The sequence below is a fragment of the Nannospalax galili genome, unplaced genomic scaffold (assembly GCF_000622305.1).
Source record: "Nannospalax galili isolate Female #2095 unplaced genomic scaffold, S.galili_v1.0 scaffold1442, whole genome shotgun sequence".
In the NCBI taxonomy this organism is placed as follows: Eukaryota; Metazoa; Chordata; class Mammalia; order Rodentia; family Spalacidae; genus Nannospalax; species Nannospalax galili.
In genome coordinates this window covers 143,575-152,320 of record NW_008348212.1, presented here as the reverse complement: position 1 = coordinate 152,320, position 8,746 = coordinate 143,575, and the positions used below count along the sequence as shown (strand labels likewise).

The 8,746-nt window shown below is 40.8% G+C and overlaps 1 long non-coding RNA gene across 2 annotated transcripts; it reads right to left on the bottom strand.

Moving 5' to 3' along the window:
• Positions 1 to 451: 451 nt before the first annotated feature.
• LOC115072354 lies at positions 452 to 6,369 on the bottom strand. 2 transcript variants are annotated; one of them, XR_003851397.1, is made up of 4 exons: positions 6,221 to 6,369; positions 5,170 to 5,296; positions 3,737 to 3,873; positions 452 to 575 (listed from the first exon to the last, which is right to left on the bottom strand). It is a non-coding gene; the product is annotated as an uncharacterized LOC115072354 (long non-coding RNA). The 2 variants fall into 2 exon arrangements; XR_003851398.1 differs by having other exon boundaries at positions 5,170 to 5,254.
• Between the last annotated feature and the right edge of the window lie 2,377 nt (positions 6,370 to 8,746).

Sequence of the window (8,746 nt, the reverse complement as noted above, 5' to 3'; positions counted from 1 at the left end):
AACTCCTCAAAGACCAATTCTGCCCTCTGTGATTTTGTAAAGTTCATCCCACCTTGCATGTCCTTTGTCCTGCAGAGTTTGGATCTGGCCTGAAGTGTCTTAGCTGTCTTTCTCAATTCTGACAAATCATTTTTCAAAAAATTTTTAACAACAACATGATTGGAAGAAGCATTTCACTACAGCTACAGAAATGGAACCTTAAGAGTCTGGCTACAGTATCATGTATTAATGGGTGGCTGAAATGAACTTCAAAATAATGAATAATATAGTAATTCCTCTAAATAAAATAATAATTCCTCTGACAAGTGGAAATGATGCCCAGACATTCCCAATACACTAATTTCTAAGGGATCTAAGACATACACAGCAAAACTAACATATGTACAAAGTAGATTGTTGTCTAGCAAAGGACAGAACAGTAAAAATACTGATAGAAAAATCTCCTCACCTACAGACACCAGATTGCTGTAGTTCTCCAACATCACCTCCCTGTACAAAGCCCTCTGAGCAGAGTCTAGGCATTCCCACTCCTCCTGGGAGAAGTCTATGGACACGTCCTTGAACATCAGTGGATCCTAAAATGAAAAATGTCAATGAGACCATGTGCACTTAAACAGGGCATTGGACCCAAGAAAGAAAGAGATAATGAGTAAATGACTTCTGAATTAGATGAGAAACCTGAATTATTGAAAAGGATATTTCTTAATCTAGTAAGTATCTGTAATCTACTTGCTAAATCTGTGTAAAAAAGAATAGCATCAGACCCCCCCAAACTTTTGTGAAGATTATGATGTTAAGGAGCACAGTACATAAAGTAAGCCCATTTCCTTCCTATATTTGTAGCACACAAGATCAGTTGTATATATTTATGTGATGTAAAGTCACACTGATATATAATTATTTTCATGAATTCAATCTGGTGTCTGCTTATAACCATGCACTGTAGGCATAGCTAAAACAGATATTTTTTACCTTAACATGACCTATGGACCTGACTTAATCCTTTCCAAACAGATTTTGCAGTGAGGCCAGTGACCCAGCTACAAAAGACACTTTCTCCAAAAGCACTAGTGGAACATGGAGGAAGATAAATAACAATGTGTGCTCTCCATCCACAGCAAGAAGACATGATCCTTGTAAAGAAATTCTATACCCTGCATGTACTGTAGAAAGTACAGAAACATCAGTGCATAATTATTCTAGCAATGCTTCTATAGTAATTTCTTGTCTTATCCCCACTTACCTACCTAAAATTTAGCCAAAACATGAACACAAGATCCAACACTGACTGAACAATGTTGATGCTGGAAACACAAATGCTTCCAAAATCCAGCAACTGCACTTGTGCAACAATTAGTAAACAGAACTCTTTCTGCAGGTTAAAGAACCAGTAGTGGAGGCAGAGCTGTGATGGAATGTGAAGTAGAAATAGCAACAGAGAGAACGAGGTTTCAGAATCTCCACCTGGAAAACTCAGTATGTAGCAAACAAATGAGAAAGGTTTCTTCCTCCAAAGAAAGGAAGGAAACTGCACTGATGAAAGGGGAGATTCTGCAGTAAATGTCATGATCCGTGTGCTTCACTCTGTAAACTACCAGAAGAAAACTTATTCCTAATAAATTAAAAAATATGATGTGAAAGTCTGGGATTTGGTGCAGAACACCTCAACCAAGGGAAGCATCTCCAAGGAGACAAAAGAATACAGGGTCAGCAAGCCCAGAAAAACATTCCATCAGGCCTGTAATGTTGGTCAGATTAAACGTTGAAGAATGTAATATGATACCTGAATAAAATAAAATAAAATTATCAGTTTTAGGCACAATTGAAACCAGAATACAGTGACATATGCGGACCCCTGTCCATCCTCCTTAGGCAATGAAAACTGAAATGTTTGAAGTTTCACCTATGACGTCAGAAGCATTTGGGAAGTGGCTGTTGATGAATTCCTTGGATTAGTCTGGAAAATATAAGCACTGGAGGACAAAATGGAGAGGTGGACATGCTACATAGGTGACACATATGAAGAGTTAATGTGGCCCCGGTGTGCTGGCACAGGCCTTTACTCCCAGAACTCCAGAGGAAGACGCATGAGGATCTCTGTGAGATTGAGGCTAGCCTGGTCTACATAGCTAATTTCGAGATGAGAAAAGCTTAGAAGTTCAAAATACCAAACATTTAGAGAAAGAAAGTGTATGTGGACCAGGCCCTTGGATGAATTTACCTGAAAAGAAGCCATCCCTCTCCTCCCTCTGTGACTCTCCTTTCCAGGCAATCTTACATAAACTGTCTTTCTTTTGAGAGACTTCCTTTCAGTTCACTGAAAATCCATGTCACCTGCCAACATAACAAGAGGAAGAAGCACCTCAGAAAACAAAACAGGCTGTTCTCAGTCTGCAGTTGCAGTAGATGCTCAGGAAGAAAGAGCTCAACATGGAGACCCCATAGAAGTTTCTGCTTTCCTGCCTTCCAGTGGTCGCCCTGCCAGCAAATCAAGAATTCCTGCTACATCATGGGAATGTAGCCACCTCACCTCCTTACCTGAACAAGGTGGAGTAACACGGTTTTCATCCTTTGGAATAAAGGCTACACTAAGCTTTCCTTCAGAAGCAATGGCAACTGACCCCCAGCCTCACTGTCTTCTGCCGGTGACTGTTAATGAAACAGCACTGATGCTTCTGAGCCTCATAGACAGAACATGTGGGGGAGGAACAAGGGAGAGTTTTCCTTTTAAAGGCTAAATTTCATGAATAGTTCATTGTGATATTTAAAAGTCTATTCTTGGAGCTGGAGAGATGGCTCAGAGGTCAAGAATACTGGCTGCTCTTGCACAGGAGCTGAGTTCAGTTTGCAGCACCCACTGTATTTAACAAAACCTTTTCAGGGGTTCCCACACCGTCTACCAGCTCCACAGACATTGATTCCATGGATGTAGTTATATACACCCAACCACAACACCTCACATAACTGCACTTACATACACACAAGAACAACATTCTTACACATGAAATAAATAACTTTTAAGAAAAACGCAATCTTCATTGTGTGATGAAATGATATTTTACATACTTATGAGTTATCCCTGATATTTTCTTAGTTATATACATTGTCATTTGATTTAGTCTATTATTAATATATCCACATGCAAAATTTTATCCTTTCCTATGTTGAGTGTATACAAATTGATCTTTTTTAATAATTTTAAGATAGAAAATGTAAGTTGGAGAATTTATTCACCTTGTGGTGGCATAGAACAATAGAACTTAGTTAAGCCATGAAGTCATGACACTGTGTCTGTTATTTACCCCACATTCTCCCCATTCATGGCAAACTGCTATTGTACCTTCAACATCTGTCATCTACCTTTTCTTTTTCCATGTTTCTGAAGACCGAGATCATATACTGCTGTGTTTCAACTTCCTTTACCTGACACGGTGTTCATCAAATGAATCCTGTTCTCGTGTATGAGAAGATTCCTCTCTTTCTATGATGGAATTGTGCATTCTTTAGAAATATCACATTTCAGTAAATTTTTCATTTGTCAATGGACATTTCAGTAGATTCCCTATTCTTCAAGCAGTCCTACCATAATTAAGGAGCACACATATCTCTAGCCCATATTGAATTCACTTCCATTGATTTGGTGGTAGGAGCCACACTAGGAAGAACACCCGTGGCTTGTTTTTCGGCATTTGTCTTCCCTCACTTAGTCCAGCCATTTCCAGTTCCGTCCACTTACCTGCAAATTCCTTGGTTTCCTTTTCCTTCACCACTGAGCAGAACTCCGTTTTATAAATGGACCACATTTACAAGATGCCTTCACAGGCTGAGGAACAATGGGTGTGCATCTGAGTTTCAAAGAGAGTAGACTAGAATCTTAAAAAAAAAAAACTTCAGGTTCATCCTGTAGTTAACTGAGACATTAAATGGGTCTCTTCTGTGATTTTGAAATTAAGAGTACCACATTCTTGAAACTTCAGAGGCAATACTGAAGGACCAGTCACTTTATAATAATTAGGCTTCTAGGCAGTTTTTGGTCTCAAAACTATCTTGTAACATTTTTTCCAGTATATACATTTTAAAATGTGAATTCATAAAGTGTTAACTGTGTTAATATTCAATTTCAAAAATGTATGTAGAGAACAAAATATCACATTGCATCTCCTAAATACATACAGTTCTTCTTCACCAAAACTAAATATTATGGTACTGGAGAGATGGTTCAATAGTTAAGAGCAATGGTTGCTCTTGCAGAGGACCCAGATTCAGTTCCCAGCATCTGCATGGCAGCTAATAACCATCTGTAACTCTAGTTCTAGGGGTTCCAACACCCTCTTCTGAGCTCAATGAGCACTGCCCAACATGGGTGCCCTTACATACATCAGGCAATACACTCATACACATAAAATAAAAAAGCAAATAAAACATTTTAAAATTAATTTTAATAGGTAGAATCTATCCTATAATATTACATTTTAATTTATGGATGTCTGACTCCATGTCTCACAAAAGTAATTTCAAATAATTGATGAAATCTTTTTCCACACTAATAAACTGTGCAGTGGTGTGTCCCTCAGGACCACCAGCCTCTTGAGTGTGTTTCAGGACATCACCATCATCCCCACGATTCCAGGTGCTCACAGCTTAGTGCATAAGACACCAAGTGCTCTAGCACCTTTGTATGCATCACAGCTTAATGCACAAGACACCAGGTGCTCTTTCACCTTTGAAAGCCTGTACTGGGTGGTTCATGATTTGTCTTTGAAAGTACCTGATTTTCTAAACAGCAGTGTACTTAACATATAAAGAGAGAACATTACAGGGAATTCTACCAGTGTCTTTTCAATTGCAATATTCTGTCAGAACACTGATATTTATAGAGTTCTCAGATCGCATAACTAGTGTTCCACCTCTAATTACAGCTCAGCTCAAATTCCAGGTTGGAAATGGAACTTTATGAATTTATCATGGAACAAAAATGAAAGAAGCATAACCCCTCCCAAAAGACAAACATGAGAACAGACAAAAGTACATTACAGTGTTCTTTTCTCCTCTGAGAATTTCACTTTATGAGATGTGAGACTCATTCACACAGTTAACACACACAGACATAGGAGTTCCCCAAGGAACTCTGCGTATGAGCAAGAAATTCTGTAAGAAAAATATTCTCACCAACAAAAAGAAGACAGCTGTAATTCTCCAGCATCAGTTCTCTGTACAAAGTGCTCTGAGCAGGATCTAGGAATTCCCTCTCCTCCTGTGACAAGTTCACAGACACATCACTAAATATCAAAATCCCCTGAAATGAACAATAACAGTTTGACCATGCGTGCACAGCAGATTGCTTTCCTTGAATCAAGAAGATCAAAGAAATTGAGAGGCATTTTCTGATGTAGGGTGTGATCATAACGATTCTACAGAAATGTTTCTATATTGCCATATTCTCTAATGCCTTTTCTAACTGTGGAACTAGTATGGCATGACACACCCGTATTCAGCATGTGTACTGTTTCTATGGGCTAGAGGATCTAAAATTAAGACCTCAACAAAAAAGTATTCATTTTAGTGATGGATTCCCGTCATACATTATATATTGCAGATGGAACATAAATGGTGAATTACAAGTTTACTTCTTCATTGTTAATGTTTACAACTATAACTGGATGTCCGCTAAAATGTATATTCTGATTCAATACAATCTAGAATCATTCCTTCTGTGACTAATTCTAATAAGCTCTCTAGAGATGGCAAGAATCCGGCTTCAAACGGAACCCCCTTAGAGAAAGGTAGAACATGGAAGTCAGAACGTATGGATGAATTTGACCTGGAAGAGCGTTGTTTTTGCCTCAACAGCAAGGGGAGGGACCATTGACTTGAAGTAATTCCTTTACACTCGCCATCACTCTGCCGTATTTGCGAATTTCAGCACATTAATTCAACTAGTGCACATAAGCCAGGCGTGGTGCAGACCTTTAACCCCAGCTCTAGGGAGGCTGAAGCAGAAGCACGCGGATTTCTGTGAGTTCAAGACCAGTCTGGTCGACATAGTGAGTTCCAGTCTAGCTGGGGCTACATGGAGCCCCTGACTAAGAACAAATAGTGTACAGTAATTATTTTATGAGAATATTTTGGAAAGTATAAAACTGCTACTAAAAATTCGTCCACACTCTCCTTAAGCCCGCCGGTCCCTCCTGGACCCTCCCTGCGTCCGCTCTGCACCTACCGTTCCACGTGGCTCCTGTGATTGGGGTGAACCTTCACATCTGGATAAGAGCTGTCTGGATCTGTCAGCCTGCGGGTCCGGATCCGTCCACCTGCGGATCCACACCACCCTGCTCCAGGAGTGGAGTGCTCCCTAGGTCTTTGTGGAGTTTTCCAGGCCTGGGAGGCCGCAGATCCTGCCAGACTTTGGCGCCTCCCGTCCTCCGCTCTGGTCCCGCCCACTCCACTGGAGTTTCAGTGAAGTCCGCTCTTCTGAGTCCGCCCATGCCACACCCCTTCTCTAACCACACAGAATTTGCTCCATCTCCTTTCTTTGGGTCACTTCCCTGACCTAGGTGACTGTCTCTGACCCACTCAGACCCCGCCCCTCCCCCACACCTCTAGATCCCAACCAAGTGGCTCCAGCTGTCAGTCTAGCCCTGGACGCAGAACACAGCCTCTTTACAGGGCTGCTGTGGGCTTAGACCACATCTGGCTCTAGTAAGACACCCTACCCCCCTACCTAGACCCCAGCCTGGGTTCTATTCACTTGAGACACCACCAAAGACACCCAGCCTTAAACCTCACCTTGGGAGTGCATCCTCCTGTGATAAAAAACACAGGAAAAGGCAACAAACAGCCTAAATACATTTGCCCAGGGCCCATTCCCCAAGTACTAAATGTATGATAAACCAATAAAATATTCCTCCCACCCCTCAAGAAAAAGCAGCAGTTCTGTAGCAATGTTCCCTAAGAGAGCAATTTGCAAAAATTCTAAGATACAGAACTCAGAAAGAATGCATAAATATGTATGGGGAGTTCAAAGCATAATCCTATAAAAATTACCCTGAGACTGACCTGGACAGGGGAGAGAATCAAATCATGCTCAGGAAGCAGAGGAAGTTTATCCTTGGCTACCCTCTGGCTAACTGCTCCAGAGATACTGAGGCATTGACCAGAAACACATACAGGGTTCTGTAGGATTTCTCATGGCAGCTCTTGGCTGTAATCCCTTGATGGGTTTGAGACTCCCAGCCCCAAGGTATATGTGCCCCATACGTTATTATGGGAAATTAAAACATCATTTCTACAAAAGCAGATATTTCGGGCAGGTGTGGGCAAGGATTCTGACATTTCCAGTAACATGCAGTATTGCTGATGTCAGAACAATCTCAGCTATTTGAACAGCTGAGACACATTGCAGCAAATGTTTCAAGACCATTGCAAGAGGCAGCATTCTTCAAGGCGCTCACACTATGATTTTTTTTTTCTTGTCATGTTTTCTGTCTTTTTCTGTGGCAGTTTAAAGGTCAGAGTGGGAAGTTCCATCATACAGCTTTCTAACACAGATCTAACACAGAAGTTTAGAAGGCTAATGCCTTAAAAGTACTGTTACAAAGTTCCGCTCCTCCTATATACATCAACAAGCACACTTATTATTAGGCCTATTATTAGAAGTATGTAGAGTCTTATCAAATACATTTGTTAGTACTTACTCATCTACCACAAAGAACAAAGTTGTACTGAGGTCATAGTTCTATAGTCCATATTGGGTTATTTTTTCTTCATCAATATGAAGCAGAAAAAACCACCTGAATGATCTTAAAGAGGACAAGGCAGGATATGAAAAGTGCGTGCATGTAAGCACACCCCTGTTGTTCAGTGCCCACGAAGGACAGAAAAGGGCATTGGAGCCCCTGGAACTGGAGTTGGGATCATTGTTAGCCACAATGTGGGTGTTGGGATTCGACTCTGGTCCTCTACAAGAACAGACAGTGTTGTTTTGTTTTGTTTTGGTCATTTTTTTTTTCTTTTTTTTTTTTGAGACAGCATTGCCCTGTAGCCCCAGCTAGTCTGGAACTCACTATGTAGACCAGGCTGGCTTTGAACTCAGAGAGATCCACCTGCCTCTGCCTCCTGAGTACTGGGATTAAAGCCATGTGTCACCACCGGCCAGCCAGTGTTCTTCACTGCTGAGCCAATTTTCAAGCACCTGACACCTTTCTTTCTAACTTAACATTCTGTGACTACCAGAAGAAAACTTTTTGAAATACCATCAGCTTCCCAACAAAAGGCTGAATTCCTTCCAAAAGCATCTGGAGCCTGTAGTTGAGATTTCTGTTTATCCACCTACTTAATGCTTCCATCAGCCTACTTGAAAAATATCTTGATTTATATTGCTCTTCATATTGTACTATAAAAATTTGATGAAACCATTACTATGTTGGAATATGGAATTTGAGGTAACCCGAATCTCTGTTCCGAGGTGACAGTCACTCATTCTTGGCTCCAGAATAAACTATCTCTCATTCCCTTTTAGGCGAGAGTTATGCCTTGTGTTCACCCTTTCGTCCCAAGGGTATTTTTTTTAGGAAATCACACAAAGGTGGCATCTTCCCTAAACTTCTTTTATATGCAGTTCCATAAAGTGTACCTTCACTGTTTATTCCTACTTCCCAGACATCCGGCTGCCACCATCTTAACTAGATCGTTCTGTGTCCACACCACACCCATGCTGTCTAAAACTTCATCTGGCCCAGCCCTGATG